This window comes from Acomys russatus, chromosome 23 (genome assembly GCF_903995435.1).
Source record: "Acomys russatus chromosome 23, mAcoRus1.1, whole genome shotgun sequence".
Classification (NCBI taxonomy): Eukaryota; Metazoa; Chordata; class Mammalia; order Rodentia; family Muridae; genus Acomys; species Acomys russatus.
The window spans coordinates 22,780,052-22,799,265 of NC_067159.1; positions in this window are offsets into that span (position 1 = coordinate 22,780,052).

Here is a 19,214-nt window from a genome sequence, read left to right on the forward strand (position 1 = left end):
CACACTGGAAGGTGAAGCCTGCACCTGCTGAAAGGGGTTGGACTGAGAAAGAAATGAACAGATCGCTAAACTTGGAATAGGAGGGAGCTCTATTTTTAAAAGGTTTCCGAGTAATGGGACCAATTAATACACGAAAATAGAACCTCAGCTGCTTTTCATCCTCACTGTGAGCAGAATAAAGGAAACCAGGTGGGGCTAAATATGAAGGCTCAGGCTGCCAACAGCGTAGCAGTCGGGAGGAGGGTGTGTGTGCTGCGGCGGGGTCTCATGTTGCAGGTCGGCAATCTCTGAAGTAGGCCAGGATGGAGGTGAATTTACTCACTAACGCAGGCTGCTACGATGAATGAAGGTGTGTTGGAGGTATGGGGGAGGGGCGATCTTAAAAACACCAAGCCACAGCAACACAGGCAGTAACTTGTAAGGCAGCAAGGGTGCCCAGATTAGAATAGCCCTGGAGGGAGGCTGCTTGCCTCTTCCATTTGCTGGTTTGGAGCCCTCAGAGAAGGTCCTTCTGTCCTTCTATTTCCTCATCTGTTTCCCCCCCTGGGGACTGCTAAGATCTTGAGTTAAATTACACAGAAGGAAGAGGGGGGTCTCGTGTATTTGTTACTACTGTTTTTCAACCAGAAGAGGGAAAGTTAGACAAATCTATTATAGTCAAGGATTAGTTTGTCTCGCTTCGACATTCTAAACACCACAATTCCCACTTTACTGACACTGGCAGCAAGTATGTTAAATGCAGAGGCTGTGGAAGGCACTGTGGAATGCTCAGGTGGAAAGTACCTGAAGCATACGCACACTTAGCAAATGCCTAATGATTCATTTCTCTAAGTTCGAGACTGATCATGTTTATTTACTAATTCTTCCTTTATAAGATACCGTACTAACCATACATGATATTTGCTCATCACAAGAAATAACAGACACATTACATCTCATTACGAAAAGAAATGCAGGCTGCAGACGCAGACTTGGAGCTAACTACCTTGTATCCAGCTTGGCGGGTTTGTGATTGGCAAGACTGCTTAATAAACTGCAAAAATGGGTAAGGAAGATGATACAGACTTTTTAAAAGCTTTAATTGATTTCAGAAAAGTTGTTGTGTGGTTATTTAAAAACCTACAGGTAGTGGCCTAAACTATAGCTCAGTGGTAGAGCATTTGCCTAGCATATATGGGGCTATAAGTTAATGCCTAGCACCTCAGGGAGAAATAGTTGAATAGCAGGAATCATATATTTATCTATTTACCTAGTAGTATATAAAATACATATAGGTTTGTATATACATATAAATAAAATCATTTAAATTAAATTTTCCCATCTGAGCTGACACAAAATGCTCCCCACAAAACGCCATAAACTATCTAACAAAAACATCAACACCAAACATGAGTAGCCCCCTTCTGAGTTTTTTTATCAAGATGTTCAAGAAATGCCTAAAGCATTGTAGGCTATTGTTATTGCCGTTGCTTGCTCCCCAGAAGTTGACAGAAACTCCCTATGTACTTTGGACACAGGGCCTGGAGGATCTAAGCTGGACCTGACCTAAAAGTCCTCTTTAAAAACTATTCATGGTGCCAAAAGATGCCATGCCAACTTCCAAGTGAGGAAAGCAACCAGCAGTCCTACCAGCTATGACACCTATGAACTGTAAGAATGACCAGCATGGCACAATACCCCATAGGGCACATGCTAACAGAAAAGGGAAAACCTCATGAGGTCCCAACCCTAGACTAGGAACTGTAGGCAACCAAGAAGGCTAAGAGTGGAAGAGAGAGTCTTCCTCAGGGAAAAGCACACCAACTGATTATCCAATATCCTGAAAATGTACATACACTAGCGTTATACAGATTGAATGGGTTATATTTATATATGTAGGAACATATATACATATATATGTGTGTGTGTGCATGTGTGTGTATACTTACATATATTTTACATGTGTACAATGTACACCTATATTATGTATGTGTATATCTGATATATATATATACATATATATATTCACAACAGTTTAAATTGGGGGTTATGAATTTGAGAAAGAGAGCAACAGGAAGACACATGGGAGAGGTTAGAAGAAAAAAATGGAGAAAATGATGTAATTGTATTTTAATTTCAAAAAAAAATAAAAGCTATAGGTAGGCACCACTTTAAACCAATGCTACTTTGCATCTCTGTGATTATTATCTAACAGAGAATTACAATGATGGATAATTAAAACTATGTTAAAGCTTCAAATTTGGGTTTTTTAAGAAGGAAATAATACGAACCAATCCCTTTTGTCTGCTGCTTTTCCATGCAAGCCTTATTGTGAATCTACTAAACACACAAAACTGCTTTAATTATACTTTTAAAATTATGATACAAACAATCCCATTACGAACAAATACACATATTAGCACACACACATACTATTTTGTCCTGTGTACATGAAAAAATAAGATGAACTGTCTTTTAATATGATTATGATTTTATCATTACAAGTAACATCTGTAAATTGATATTCTAAGTGTTCACGTATCTTGGATCTTTAACTACAGTCCTTTTTTTCGCTCAGACTTCTGAGGCATACTAACATATGCAATGTATATATATACCTTTGATACCACCCTTGACCTTAACAATAAACACATCTGTCACCTCCAAAAGCTACAGTATCTTTGCTTTTTTGTTGTGTTTATTGTTACTTAATTTTTATCAAATTTATTTTTAATTGTTGTGTAAAAACATTATTCACACCTCCGAAGAAAAGGCCACACAGCAAAAGCACATAGAAACTTGGGTGTTGGTCTTTCATACTCTTTAAATAATGTAATTTCTTCTGATGACCACTTAAAACATATTCATGAAGAAGAACCTAATTTTCAACAATGCTTTTACCTAAATCTTCCCAGTCAACAAGACTTAGACTTGTTCATTCACTTAGAAATGACTCCTTCATGCTGTTGAACACATACTCATTTCTTAATGAACAAAAGGTTCTATAAAGTCAGTAGACAATTGATGAAAAATAATTTTCACAAACAATGTGTATGTGTGGGATTAGCATATCTAAAGTGCTCAGAACTTTTACCGAAATAAGAAACAACACACTAGAAGTGACAGGATGTGCTACTGGGTGCCATGTCATATGAGAATAAAAAATATAACAAATAAAAGTTATGAAAGGGCATTCGATTACTAAACTTTAGGAATCACAACCATGATGGTGCCAGTCTAGGAAACGTAACGTAGCAGATGAGTCTAAGAAATGTAACGTAGCAGATGAACTTTCTGATTAGATACAAAGGCATCTTTGGTGAGTGTGCAGCAATACAGAAGCCAAGGTCTAAATTCCAGAACTCCAGCACAGGAAAGCCACTGCTGGAAACATCTGCTTACAGGGATATCCGTCAGCTTCTATCATTCACTCCCCTCTAACCAACTGCAAAAGGGTCTGAGGAAGTATCTTTCCTTCAGGATGACTCAAAAAATATTCTACTAAAGCTTCATACTTCGGAAACCAAAAAGATGGTGTCATCTAAACCTGGTCACTAGACTACTGTAGTTTCTGTCTGCAGTTATTGGAGAAAAAGAAAGAAAGAAAGAAAGAAAGAAAGAAAGAAAGCCCTCTTAACATCACACACACACACACACACACACACACAAAAAGAACTTAAGACCAGAACTGATGGTGACAAAAGAGGGAACAGAGCCTGAGAATGAAGTTAACAAAGAAGGAAGCCTCAGACCCTGAAGAGGCCATCTTGCTCCCTGGATCTGATAGCACCTGATCTCCACTGAAAACTTAATCGTTGGAGTCAAGAGAGTGGACCCAGTGACATGCCCATTCTGTTGAATATCATGTGTCTCTTTAAAGAAAAGAAAACAAGTCATGCTATCATTAATACTGGTTGTCAACCTTGCAAGATCTAGAATTATCTCAGAGACAAACATCTGGGCATTTTATTAGGGACTTTCTAGATTAAGCTGCCTAACTGTAGGTAGGATCATTCCGAGAGCCCAGCTCAGGTTCCAGCCTGAATAAAAAGGAAAAGTAAGCAGGACAGCTGTGTTCCTCTCTCTCTGTACTGCCTGACTTTGGATTCAACAAGACCAGCGGCCTCACGCTCCTGCCCCCTAACCTGCTCTGTAACCTCAAATCAGGAGCCAGGAAAAATCCTTCCTTCCTTAGAGCTGCCTTTGTCATGTTATTGTTTTAATAGCCACAAGAGAAGTAACTAACAGGGCACAACATATGTTGAAAGAGGTTGACAAGCATTTTCTTTAAATGGATGGGTTGTAACATTTTGAGTGTGAACAAAAAGTCATTTGCAACCATTCCACTTTGCAGCTATAAATAATATGTTTAGCATGACCAGAATTAAGGCCCAGGACCACATCTAGCCTACCCTCTATGTTCATGGTACATTATTAAATGCAGAAGAAGGATAACTATATCAAGTAAACTATTCTAAGAAAACCCAATGTGTAAGCATATATTCAAAGTACAGTGCAAGCATCATGATGTATATATTGATGTAATTGATTATTATATCACATAATGTGGTTCTCTAAGGCTAAAGGCAGATTTTTTTTTACTATAAATGTTTAATTTCTACATCTCTGTGTTATTCAATTTGTATAATGTGAATGAATTAGAAATAGCTAATGATCTAAAAGACAAAAAGAGGGACCAAATGACATGAAAGCAAGCCTTAAGAGATGGCGCAGTGGTTAAGAGGATGCACTGCTCTTGCAAAGAACCCAGGTTGGATTGCCAACACCCACTTGGACATATTACAACCACCTGTGACTCCAGAAGCAGAGGATTCAATGCTCCCTTCTGGCCTCAAAAGGCACCGGGCATGCGCACAGTATACATACACACATAGAGGTTCATACACTTAAATTTTTTTTAAATGACTTTTTAAAAAGAATGAATGTGATCATTAAATTTAAGCAATATTGCATCTAAATCTAGCTAGAATTAGTTGAATTTCTAAAACCTCAACCTTACCCACAAAACACACATACACACACACACACACACACACACACACACACACCATTTAGAAAATAAAGGCTGTGCCCAGTTTCGTAGACCATTTACCCAGTTTACACACCATGCCTAGGAAGATACTTTGCTGGGCTAAATGTCACTGAGCTAATTAGTGGTAAAGCATCACCTTCTGATTGCCGGTCTGGTCTTTTTCTGTCACTACAGGTCTATAGATGCCATTTCCCTTTATTATTTGAGATGAATGTACTGAAAATAAATGTGGCTCTCCAAACATAACATCGTGAATATGTTTAGAGCATGCAGCTCCAAGCAGCTCTACCTTCAAAGATTTTTACACCACAGTCAGATTTTTTTCTCTTCTGTAAATTGTTAGCACTATTTTTAGGAGCCCTTTTCTCTGGCAGATCCAGGCGTTCTCGCGTCTGAGCCCTGTCATCTCGTCAGTGTGTATCTAGTCGCTTCCGAGCTCTGCTCACTGTTTGCATATCATGACACCGGGCAGGGTTCAGCAATACAGAACGTCCTATCCGTTCCCTCTTAATCCATTTTAAATTCATCCTGAGCCCATCAGAGCAGGAGATGGAATGAGAGTTTTATAATTACCTTTTGCAAACAGAACATTAAATTATTATACAGTGGGAATGCTTTGCTTTCTTAGACATGGGGGCCTTCACTTTGCAGGGAGCAGGTCTGTCTGACTCTACAAGCACACATATGTACTCTAGAAGTCATCCTGTTAGCTTGGAGTTTATCGATCGATTTTGGTAGATTACTGCAATAGATTCTTAAAGAGCCTTAAGATTAAGAGATGTGCCTGGCTTTCTTCTGTCATGTATCTCAAAGGAAAACCAGGAAACGGGACACACAATGAAAAACAGCAGGTAATACCATGTGAGACTCCTTATTAAAAACATAAAGTGCCTTTCACTCCCGCTTTTATTAAGTCTACTTTTCAAGCTAAACGGGGGTTAGGTGAAGCAATTATAATACAAGTCACATATAGCTATTTCATTATCCATGTCCTACAGTAAGGTAGCCTCCAGAACACCTTTGAAGGCTCCAGAGTGATGGCACTGGGTTGAATATAATGAACAGTGTTACAAATGCAGACACGAGACAGCCGGTCTGGTGGGGATGGAATCTCCCAGAAACCACGAGGCTGTAATTACTGAACACCATCTCAGGCAGTTGCAGTTGATGTTAAACACTGAAACCCATTTACGGTGGATCATATTTTTTCTTAGCCAAAATGAAGCCAATCAGAAAAACTAAAATGTGTAAGGCACAACACATGCAGAATGTCTGCCTCCATTACTCTAATTTTTTCCAACCTGGTTTCCAAGTTCATTGTACTATGTACTGTGCAATTGAATTAAAACAGTTTTTTAAAAAAAAAAAAAGTGGTTTGATATTATTCTGTCTGAGAGCTGACTGCCTACAGGCTATATCCTAAAATATCTGAGCCGAACAAGTCAAAGGTGAGAGCAGGGAAACAAGCACAGGATTCCAGCGTTGTGTGTCAGTAATCTTTTCTAAAGACCTTTTTTGGAAATTGGCCACAAAGTTAAGGTTGGATGGAGGCATGTAAGAGAAGAGACACAAAGGGTGAGTGGAAAAGGAAGAGCGTGTCATTGAATCACCGTGACGAACAGAAGCAAAATAGTTCCATTTGCCTGAGTCCCCTTAACATACTTCCCTAGGACAACAGAAAAGATAAAAGTTGGTGACAAAAGTTCACCTGAAGTTACTTTAATCCACCGGCCGAGAATGTGGATAACCTCTGCTAGCTGGCCTGTACTGCATGGGTAAGAAAGAATCCACTGAATGTGCTCCTGCTTTCTTGTCTGGAAAAAAAAAAAAAAAAAACAGGCCAAAAGGAAGTTCAATTTCCTACAGAGAATTATGCCCACCAAGGCCGATGCAAGCTGGAGGTAAATAACAAAACAACCTCTTCCCTCCCTGATGGTTCTATGTTTTCTCCCTCAAGCCCTGCATTGACAGAGAAGATGGAACAAGTTCTGTCACACAGAGACTCACAGACACCATGGGATACTATTCAGCTGTTAACAAAAAATTAAATTGTGAAATTTGAAGGTAACTAGATGAAACTAAGGATAGCCTATTGAGTGACGACGAAACCCACAACCAGAAGGCAAATGTCACATGTTCTTTCTCATCTGATGTTCCTAGCTCTGCAGGTTTAGATTGACTATACAACCCGAAGTGATTCGGGAACCAGGAAAGTTAAAAGGGACCATTGTAGGGCTAAGGGGAGCAAAAGAGAGGATGATACGAGGGTAAAAGTGACCTGAAGGAGAAAATGGGCAGATAAGAGGTTAGCTAAGGAGAGGGAAAGAAATAAGCACAGAAGAAAAGGAGAGGAGGGGGAAAAGTAAGGATGTGTGAAAAAGTCATCAAGAATCATGGTCCTAGCACTTGGGAGGCAGAGACAGGTAGATCACTGTGAGTTAGAGGCCATCCTGGTCTACAGAGTGAGTCCAACTCAGCCAAGGCTACACAGAGAAACTCTGTCTTGAAAAAAAAAAATCATGGTAAAACCTAGATACTAGGAGTTCACTAGGAATACACACTCATGGACACAGAGACATGCGTGCGTGCGCACACACACACACACACACACACACACACACACACACACACACACACACACACCATGTCCCTATCTTTATTAACTATACATTTTATTGACAGTGATACAAGCAATCATGCAACAGATAGTTACATAACAGCAATCAAAATATGATTAAAAATCAAGAATTTTTATTTTAAAATATTATATTATTTAAAGGTCTGTGTTTTACTGGGACCTTAATTTTACTGGACTTAAACAATTTCCAGTGATTCTGTCCTATTATCTTCAGCCATGTTCTTCACCAGTGGTTCTGAATTTATTTGAGTGAATCCATGGAAAACCTACAGAGTGGTTAGATATGGTTTAGCCTTTGAATACAAATATGATGATGAAACCTTCATATTTGCACATGCATTTATGTAAAACAAAAAACAGTTAATGAAAATATAAAAGCCACCCATGGAAACAATTTTCCTGTTGGTCTCTCTCTCTCTCTCTCTCTCTCTCTCTCTCTCTCTCTCTCTCTCTCTCTCTCTCTCTCTCACACACACACACACACACACACACACACACCAACACCAACAACAATGGACTGGTGTGCTACAAAAAAAAACAAAACTTATAGACAGTATGAAATGTCATTAGAATACTTTATATTTAAAAATCATTCATCTAACTGGAGCAGCAGACCTATAAAAGAGTCTGCCTATATGTAAAGAAGCATCCACTGAAGGATGCTGAACAATTTGATGTGGCTGATGAAGAGGACATTTCGATAATTAGAAACATTTCCTATTGTTTAAAATGAGCATGTTGGGCAGCTGAATCACATGTGCCTCTCACGCTCTCCTCAGCTCCTGTGACTGTCAAACACGCTGTAACGATAGCTGGCCATCCTTTTTTGCACCATCTGGTTTACTGAGAGTCTAAAGAAGGGGACTTAATTGGCTATATGTAAAGCAGTTACAAGATTTATAAGTTTGATTATCTAAAATGGATGCTTGTGTTCTGATATATAGAGAAAGTTCACTGTTGTATTAATAATAATAATAAAAGCAGGTCAAATGAATGAGAAAGCATCATTATAAAAGGGATTAGTGTTTGCAATGAAACTGTATAGGTGCCTTGTGGTTTGCACAATGAAGATGTAACTATTTTCATATACAAGTTATTAGCTCAAGTTATGCTTTATTGTGCCATAACTTTGCTCCTATAGCAACATGGCCTTGACAGAAAAATAATGATGTCGGGGTGCTGCATGCCAGATGTTTTTAAAGCAAGGTTGATGGCTTAATTCTAAACTAGTTTAAATGGTAGACATAAGCAGCCCAGGAAAAATACAAATAAAGGAGCTGTAGGACTGTGATGTGTCATTAATTAAAAGCACATATTTTTAGATATCTTTTCTCCAGTACAATACTTTGCCATAGAAATGTCTGTAAGTGCATGCATAATTTAGATTGTCCAGTAGCCACAGAAAATGAGCTACTATCACTGAGACAATTTCACCCCAATGTTTCCAAATTATTATTTTGCTGGGAAAGTAGCACAAAACTTACCAATAATATTCTTACATACTTTCTTCCTATTAAGTATTGTTTTAATACAGTGTATATTTTACACTTAATAGCTCATCTCAGTTCAAAATAATTGACTCTCAGGTGCTTGATTACCATGTGCACCTTGGGGCTATGGCAGTGCATTGTATAGTACAGACTTTACACTTAGTACAAAATGTTTTCCTTCCAGTGTAACTTATCAAAGTATTCAAGAATGGAGAGCCAAGGAAGGCTGCATACACATCATTCACAACTACAAAACATCTGCATGTATCCTTTCACAAAAGATGGATCAGTGCTTCCATTCAGTCAACATTATCATGGGTCTAAGTTCAAAACAGGAAACATCTTTTAAAACTTCCTTTTTAATCCCAAAGTCCAACAATTATGCCCCAGGTTACTTTGCCTCCCCACAAGAAAGAACATCCAGAAATCAGAAATGGCAGATCTCTAAATGATACAGGCCAAATTTTTGCCAGCTGTGGGAGACTGGAGGCTCATAGGTTGTAACGATGAAAATTTGAGGAAAATACAGCCAGTAAACTTTGAACCCCTACCCAGATTCAGGCAATGGACAGGACATTCTCCACAGTTGAGTGGAAAGTGGGAACTAACTTTCATGCGAACTCTGGTTCCTCATTTTTCACCACGTCCCCTTGATGGGGAGGCCTGGTGGCACTCAGAGGAAGGATAGCAGGTTACAAAGAAGAGACTTGATACCCTATGAGCATATACAGGGGGAGGAAATCCCCCTCAGGAACAGTCATAGGGGAGGGGAATAAGAGGAGGGAGGGAAGAATGGGAGGATACAAGGGATGGGATAACCATTGAGATGTAACAAGAATAAATTAATAAAAATTTAAAAAAAGAGATACTTAAAAGGTGACAGTAAGAGCTTAACGAGCATTTGAATTAAGTAAAAGAAGAGGAGAGTCATCTTCCAGTTTGAAGAATCAACGTTGTCGCCAGAGAAAAGTCAAAGGGCTTAGACCCTAACAATACCAAGTGTAAGAACAAATGAGAGCCAAGTGAGCGCTGCCTAGCGAAGCTGGAGAGCAGAGTAAACTGAGTCGATCCTTCCCTGGCCTTTAAAAGATAAATGAAATGAACTCATTTGTTGATCAATGTCTTTACACGTTTATGTCTATTGATTTATCACTTCGGTGAAGAGTCTGCTCTGAAACCTAATCACTTAGCTTTCAGTAGCTAATCCTCCTTTTAGCCTGGAGGTCATTTTTAGCTACTCTTATTCATACTGTCTTCTAACAAACTAAATAATTTTCCCTCCATCTTTGATGTTTATGCTGTTCAAATATTTGTATAGCATTACTACATCTCCCATTAGCTGTTGCTGAGCCAAGCTTTAAGGATTAGGCACAGTTAGATCCTTTAAACCCAGTAAATACCTCTAATCAATCCTTCCATTACTCTAACTATTTCTGATGTTCTTCTTGGGAGCATCTCCGGGGTCTTTGTCAATCTCTACAACACTGAGAAGTCTGCAGCTCCTCTTGATAGTAAAAAAAAAAAAAAAAAGCCTGGCCAAAGTCAAATCTATTTTCTGGAGACCATACAACCAAACCCAATAAGTTAAGAGTTTGTTGGGTGGTGGATCCAGAAATTCACATTGTTAAATCATCTAGACCCTCCAGTTATTTGTAGGCATACTGGAACTTTAAAATCATTGCTAGAAAATCATTATTAAGAAATATCAATAGCCAGAGACATGACTCTGTGGTTAAGGGCTCTTACCACTCATCCACAGTACTGAAGTTTAATTCCAGCAGCCAGTTTGGATAGCTTACAACTGCCTTATAACTCTAGCCTAATATCACTTTTTGAACTCTAAAGATACCTGCCTGCATTTGGGTATACTCACACATGGACACATATGCACAGAAACTTTTGAGAATTAAAAATAGTTTTTTTTTAAAAAAAATAAACCTCTATCTAAAATCTGGATATGTTTCTACCTAGGTATCTAGACATGAAACACTAACAGTTAAAATTCTGACCTGCTTGGTCTAAGAAGATGGCTCAATTGCCTCACACATATAAAGACCTGAGTTTGGGCCCCCAGAACCCATGTTAATTCGTGCTGGCATGGCACCCCACCTACAATTTCAGCCACAGAAGACAAAGACAGGGGATATCTGGAGCAAGCTAGTTAGGCACATCAGCCATACTGGCAAGCTCTGTGTTTGATTGAGAGACCCTGTCTCACTGAGGACAATGGAATGATTCTATGTACATACACATATATGCATGTCCTCACACTCATACAGGTGTGCTCACACATGTGCGTACATACATATACCTGTGCAGCACACACATGTGTGCCAAAAGTGGAAAAGAACAAATAACACCCACTGTTACGTATGATTACCTCATTAAAAAGTTACTAGAAAGAATGTAACAAAGACCTCAGACAGGCAGGAGGGATAAGCGAACAGTATTACCTAATCACAATCTTTTGTCCCATTGCACTACAACTCCTAGATAGACTCCATAGAAGACCCTTGGATTGTGGTGCTTTTTCAGCATTGCTCCACACATGGCGCTCTCATTTGTTCTGTATGCTTGTTTGCTTGTTTAAGATATACTAAACAACAGGGATCCACCCACCCAACATAAGAGTTAGAACAGCATCCCATGTGATGTTTTGTCTCCTGTCCCCAAAGCCAACTTTGATTACTATATGGCCTGCAACATGTGAACTCTGGAGTTGGCAGGGGACCTGCTGGGACCTTTATAAGGCTTTTTTCTTCCTCCTGAAAAGAAACACTTTGAAAACACGTTAGCTCATAGGCATGAAGTAGTATAAGTGAATGAATGAATGAACGAATGAATGAATGAATGAATGAATGAAATAAAAGGTAGCAACTCATGGCAAAACTCACTACAACACTGTTCATTCAATAGTGGGGCATTAAGTGCCTACTATGTGCCAGGCTCTGGGCCTACAAAGATGGTTCCTACCCTCACAGAAAAAAATTGTCAGTTGAGGTGACAAAGGACTCTAGTGTGATCAGATCAATGAAAGAAATCTGAAAAGACCTAATGAATGAAGAGTCAGTGACACCAGGGAAAGAGAAATGCCAGTATGGGTTTCATGGGAAGAAAAACTCTAGAACGAAGTCCTGAGAGATGAATTTGAAAGAATGCAAAATAAAAATCTGACTTTGAATCTCAGAAACAAGGCCAGAAAAAAAGCAATCCTTTGAAGTTAACTTATACACAGAGTGTCCAAGATCATACATGGTAGCGTACTTAAGTCTCAGCCATGCACAACTGACATGCTTTGGACGTTCTACATTTCACTTACAGATGACCTATAATCCACAATTACTTGTTGGTATTTATTTGCATGTATATGTGTCATGTTGCACATGCACATGTGCATGTGTGTTTATGTGTGTAGATGAATGTGGGTCTTGAGGCATGGGTGCATGTGTGTGCACATATGTGTAGAGACCAGAGATTGATATATATTGAAGCCAGGCCCCTCACTTGAACCCAGAGACTGCCGATTTGACCAGTATAGCTAGTCAACTTCCCTCTAGATGGCCTTCTCTGCCTCCTGAGGGCTGTGATTACAGACAGGCTGCCCACTCAACATTTGTGCAGGTGCTAGGGATCAGACTTTTATTCGCAACACTAGTGGGGCAAATGCCTTATGTATTGAGTCTCCTCAGCCTTTCTTGCTTTGTTAAACTCATCTTTCTCCAAATTTTAGGATGCCCACATCGCTATTCTCAAAAAAATTAATTCTAAAATAATTTCCTCCTCTTCTAGATCTAAGCATGCTCTTCATTCTACATAATAAACTCCATAAAATCATTTCTTCTGGCCCCAGAAGAAACTCTCAGGTCAGGGAGGGGGCAGCAAAGAAACTCTCCAAGCAAGGTAGAAAACAAAACAAGACAAAAAAAAAAAAAAAAGGAACAAAAACAAACAAACAAACAAACAAAAAAAAAAACATTTTCCCTGGATTAGTGGATGGAGGAAACTAGGAATATTTGGGGGTTATTTTTTCCTTTGAGTAATAATAACATAGAAAACTACCTCCTGAGCTAAAATAGTAGATTATCAAAGCTTCGTCGAACTTGTGACTTCTGGACAAATTGCTCTCTGAGAAGTTACAGTGGTAGAAAATGAGCTGAGGATCAGAAGATGGAAGTTCATCTGAAGAAGTTTGTTCCTGTACAATTGAGAAGCTGTCAGGAAGTACCTTAGATTTGGAAAGTATACACAGCACTAAGTTGTTACTCAGAGAGATTTGACGATCTAAGATCAAGTAGCCAATACAGTCAGTGTGAAGCAGGGCTGATTTTCTGCCTACTGGATCCATCTCTTCCATGGTCATCACTTAGTGTCCAGACCTCACTGTCGTGCATGTAACCTACTTGTGTTTCTAGCTACATTCTCATGTAGCTGAATGAGCAAACAAACTCCCTCTGGGTTCTTTTGTATGAGCACTTACTCCCAAGCACAAGGTCCCTTGTGACCTATCATCTTCCAGTCTTACCCCTTAATACAATTTTAACAGGTATTAAGTTTCAGTGTATGAACTTTTGGAGAAACAAGAATATTCAGATGAAAGACATCTACCCCTGGCCTCCTAAAACTCCATGGTCTCACAGACAAACCACACCCACACAATCTCAATAGTTCCAAAAGTCTTACCTTTTTCTAGCACCTATTCAAAAGTCTAACATCCAGGGTCTTATCCAGCAAATGTGAAACTCAAGGCACAGTCCTTCTAAGGATAAGTTTTCCTCTGACTTTAAGCCTTGAAATCAAATGTTATGTGCTTCCAAGATACAGTGGGTGAATATAGAGCAGACATCCCCATTCTAAAGGGGATAAATGAAATCAGTAACAAACCAGGCTTAGTGGTATAGACTTGCAATCCCTGCCACTCCAGCTGCGGAAGCAGGAAGATCATAAGTCAAGGCCAGCCTGAGCCACAGACTGAGTTGCAGACCAATGTGGCTAATTTAGCAAGATCCTGTTTCAAACAAATATACATTCATTTGGGAAGAAAATATAGCATAGTGGTATAGCACTTGCCTAGTGCACATAAGGTCCTAGGTTCAATCCTTAGCACCACTAAAATAAAATTAAAAAATAAAAGGAAGGGAAGGGAAGGGGTAATAGGTCATAAGAAAGTCCTCAAAACCTCATTAATGTATATGTAGGTCACTCCTATTTGACTCCACACACTGCCACACATTCTAACACACTTCCCCTTCCATCCCAAGTTCAGCACCACTAGTCCCGGAAATCACAAGTGATACACTGTGCTGGTGTCTGCCCTGTGGCATCCCCATCTGCACTTTAGAGCATTCAAGCTTTGGTTTAGATGAGGGGTATTCTTAGATATTCAAAGCATTCACCAAAGCTTCCCAGCTAAGGTAGAGGACTGTCATGGGGCCAAGGCCACTCCTGTAGGAACAAGGCTACTCGAAACACTCAAGTGTTCACGTGCCCTTTCCAGCATGGGGATCTGGTCCTCCACTTCTGTCCACTCATGGCTGTTCATCTGCATAAGCACACAAACAGCTGGGGCTTATTTGCTATCTATCACCAACCAGGATGGGCTCCAGTCACTCTCTTTGGTGACAGAATTACTAAGGAAGAGAAAATGAACAAGGGAAAGGGAAAATTAAAGGACATAAGGAAAACTGGATTTATCTCCCCTCCCACCGTTCTTTCATCTCCTGCTTTCTGTATTTTGTTTTTGGTGGTTTTAGTAATTACAAAAAGGATTATGATGAGCATGCTAAGTGTACAATAAGTTTTAATTGATAAAAAGCTTCCATGGAATACAAATCTCTGCACATGTACTTATTTGCCCCTCAGTGTTGTCATTCTCACAAATTACATATTTATATATTGTGCCCAAATTAACATAGATTTACACTGATTTGCCTTTACCTGCATTCTTTACCTCCTCATACAGCTTTAGTTATAGTCTAGTTTCTTTTCATTTTAACCTGGAGGATTTCCTCTAGCATTTCTCTAAGGGCAGGTCCACTAGCTATGATCTCTCTAATCATTGTTTTGTTTATCTGAAAATGTCTTAAGTTCTTTTTTTATCTTTGAAGCCTAGCCTAATCACATACAGACATCTTAGTCAACACTTTTCCCTATGCACACTTTAAATGTGTCTTTTCACTGCTCTTTGTCCTCTTCATTAGGAAAAGTCTGCTGTTAATCTTACCGAGAATACTTTGTATGCCGAGGGGGCATTCACGCCCAGCTGCTACCACGATGTTCTCCCTGTATTTAGGCTTCGATAGCTTCTTTCTATGTCTGCCTCTGCGGCATCTCCACCTTTGATTCAGAGTGTTCAGGAGAACAGAGGAGGGCTATTTTTACATAATTCAAAGGATGCCACTGAAGCTCCCCAGCTAAGGTAGAGAGCTGTTGTGGGGTCAAGGCCACTCCTGTGAGAGCAAGCCTACTAGAAACACTTGGGTGTTCACATAGCCTTTCCAGCATGGCAAGTGGGTCCTCCACGTCTGTCCACATGTGGCTGTCTCCTTGGACTTGTGCCCTGTACACACTCCTACAAAGAGCTAGAAGTGAGAAGACTGACTTTCCTTGACTTCATTATTACTTATTCTGCAGTAAAGAGTAATTCCTCTGACACCTACTTGTATTTCCTCCACGCTGTCCTTGCTCAGAATGGGGCTTTAGTGGTTGCTTTTTACTAATTTTTCTCAAGACCTATAGATTAGAATTAATAAGATATGCCCAAGTTAGTGCTAATCAAAATAAATAAGTAAATAAACAAACAATGAAACACTATTAATTCTTTTTTTTGTTTGTTTGTTTAGTTCTTCTAGTGGTTCCCAATGAGGATTAATGAGTTAATTCTTGAAACCCATTGGAAGTATTAGGATATTACATATTACTAAGAGGAAAGAGCTGTATGTTAAATTTTAATTGGAAGAAACCTCTCACAGATTGTAATAAGGAAGCATCCCAAGTTCCAAGGGCACTGGGGACCTCCAGTAAACAAGCCCTCATTAATTTGGCTAATTAGCCACTTGCTGTATTTGCTAGTTTGTAAGTGGCACCCTTTTAAGCAGAAAATTGAGTTGTAAAGTTCCAGGAGCCATCTGTGTGGTGGAGATGGCATCAGTACCCTATACTTTGGATTTCAAAGCCAATCTCACATGTTCAAAAATGTTCTTAGGATATTTGGACATTTCAGACTCATCTGTATGATCTGGCTGGGCAGAGAGAAGGCTGAGAAAAGCAAACCCCACTCTATCAGGCAGGAGGAAAGAGGAGGAAAGGTTTGCAAGAAAAAAATGTGTGTGCGCGCATGGGCTTGCAGAGTGGGAGCAGTTGTACGTGTTTGATTACTGTGGAACAAGAGAAAGGGAAGAGATAAACTTGATTTCCATAGCTGGCCAATGCGAAGGCCCATATGTCCCAACCACCTTGTTGGAGTGGAAAAAATAAGATAGCTCACACACGCTGTGGGGAAGCCCCCAGAACTACCCGGAACTCAAACAGCTCTAGTCTTATTGCCTGAATGCTGCCTTAGACTGCACCAAAAAATACTGGGAACATCTGACTTTTCATTGCCTCTTCATATTCATTTGGCATGCCACCCTCCCATGGCTTTCTTAGTAGCAGGTGGAAATGTTCTGTGGCAAACAACACAACACTAATAAATTATCTTTCGGGGTAAGTAGGCCTATGGGTGGCAAATTCTACCCATTGTGTGCTTGATCGCTGAAAGCTGGTCCTGATTACGTCCTAAATTCCGGTGGTCCATCCATCTGAATTCAACTAAAAATTATAGAATACACACAGAAAAGAGCTCAGGGGTAGAATAAAGAGCACCAATATGGCTAAAATGTTTCTTGTCTTAAAAAGCCTTAACGTTTGCTTTTGGCAAGATCTGGTGCCACATACCTGTAATCCCAGCACTTGAGAGTTAAAACACAAATAGCAGCAGTTCAAGGTTGCAGAGAAAGGCCCTGCCCCAGATAACTGCATACTTTGTTTTTGCTTGTTTTGTTTTGCTCTGCTTTGTTCAGTTTTTTTTTTTTTTTTTTTTCCCTCAGCAATAACTAATCCCCCTGCAAAACAAAGAGTGTGTTACTGGCGGTAGAATACAGTATTATTTTAAAAGCAATTGTGATTTCCAGACTCAGTCAGAAATCCATCCTTCCAAATGCACTAATTAAATGACTTTCCCACACTATTCACACCTCCCACCTCTGTGTTTGTCCCTGAATGGCTCTCCCTCTGCCTGCATTCCAAGCACAGTTCGGGTAGACCAGAGCCACAGAGATGCTGGGCCACAAATAGGGTCTGCTCAGTTGGTGCCCAGAGCATATGTAAATATCCTTAGTCACAGGCAAAGAGTTAGAAGGTATTTCCGATGTTGCTAATGAGTGGGAGAAACAAGCTTTCTTATCGTGCAACGGTGCAAATTAGATATTTACGGGCATCCTGTGGTGCTGACAGGGTTGTTCCTTTTCAGTATTTGAGGAAGGAAAACTTTGCATTTCCCTCCCTGATCATGATCTTTCCTTGGGCACAAAGATATTAAAATCTAGATGTAGCACCTTTTGACTGAAGAGCCTGGGACTCTCTGTCGATGTGAAGTATACCCCTAGGCTATGGGGAAATTTAGTGGATTTTTCCCAACAGTTTTATTAAAACATAATCTACATGCCATGGAGTGTGCTTTTTATCGGGTGTGCAATTCACTTGGTCTGAGTATGTGGAACCTTCTCCAGAGTCAGCTTCAGAACATTACTACTTCAAAAAGAAACCCTGTACCCTTTACATGGCAACCCTCATCTTCCCACTCTCCTGTTTTCTGAGAGTGTTCTCCTTACTTTCTCTCTGGGTTTCCCTCCTCCAGAAATTCAACATTGATGGAGTTTCATGGAACTTTCTTCTTACACTCAGCACCTTGGTTCATTGCTTCTCACGTGAAATTCAATTGGTTGTATACACCCCAATTATCCACTTGCCACTCTGTATATGATAGGATTGTTTCCCCCTCTCCAGTCTTGTGACTAGTGTTGCAAATGTACAAGTTTGGATTGCAGTTATTAATACGTTCTGTGTGTTAGAATCTCAACATTTCATGTCCTTACCAGCACGTGCTATTGTTTGGCATTTCTTGCTCTAGTCGTCTTAGTGAGGATGAAAGGGCATCTTGTGATTTTTTTTAGCTGCATTTCTCTGAATACCAGCCACAAAGAGAATTTTCTTGTGTGTTTATCATACATGCATTTTTCATCTATAGCTAACTTCTCCTTGGAGAAATGTCTGTCCAGATACTTCACCCATTTTTTTTTTTTATTTAGTTATCTTTTTACGATGTAATTGTAAGGATTCTTTATGTATTCTGCACAAAAGAATCAGACGCATGATTTGTCAACATTCTCTCTCGTCCTAAGAGTTGTCTTTTCCTGTGTGTCATGCAGTGCAAACAGTTTTAGTTCCGAGGAAAGTTTATAGAGAGCTCCTATTTGTTGGTGTGTTAGCACCCTGGCAATGTTGTAGAAGGCACAGCTCACAGAAAGCATTACAAAATCCAGAGCTGCTAAACACACAGGCTCTTTCCTTCAAGGGAAGGGAGTGACTGACGCCTGTTTACCCAGAAGGCTGGAATAGATGTTGTCTATTCCATCCCAGTGATCTTTTGCTCTGCTATGGAACCAGCCTTCACCTGAATCCCTGAAATCCTAAGCACTGAATCCCCCAATTTCTAAACAATATTTAGAGCTTTATCTCCCAGTGAGCAGAACCCATCCCTGTGAATGAAGCCCCACGTACTTTGCATCCTCATCAATAGAATCTGCTTATCACAGATCCTTCCTCATAGGCCCTTAAGCAACATTGTTTGTCAGTCCATAGACCCCATTCTTATTGTAAGGGTCACAAGGGCTTTGCTATAGAGACGTACTTTGCAAGGGAGTTTTGATGTAGCCATCCCTGAAACTCTGTTGTGATAATTGTCACATGGAATATTTTTCTAACATTTTGCTGTGTTTAAATGCATAAGGCCCTCGAA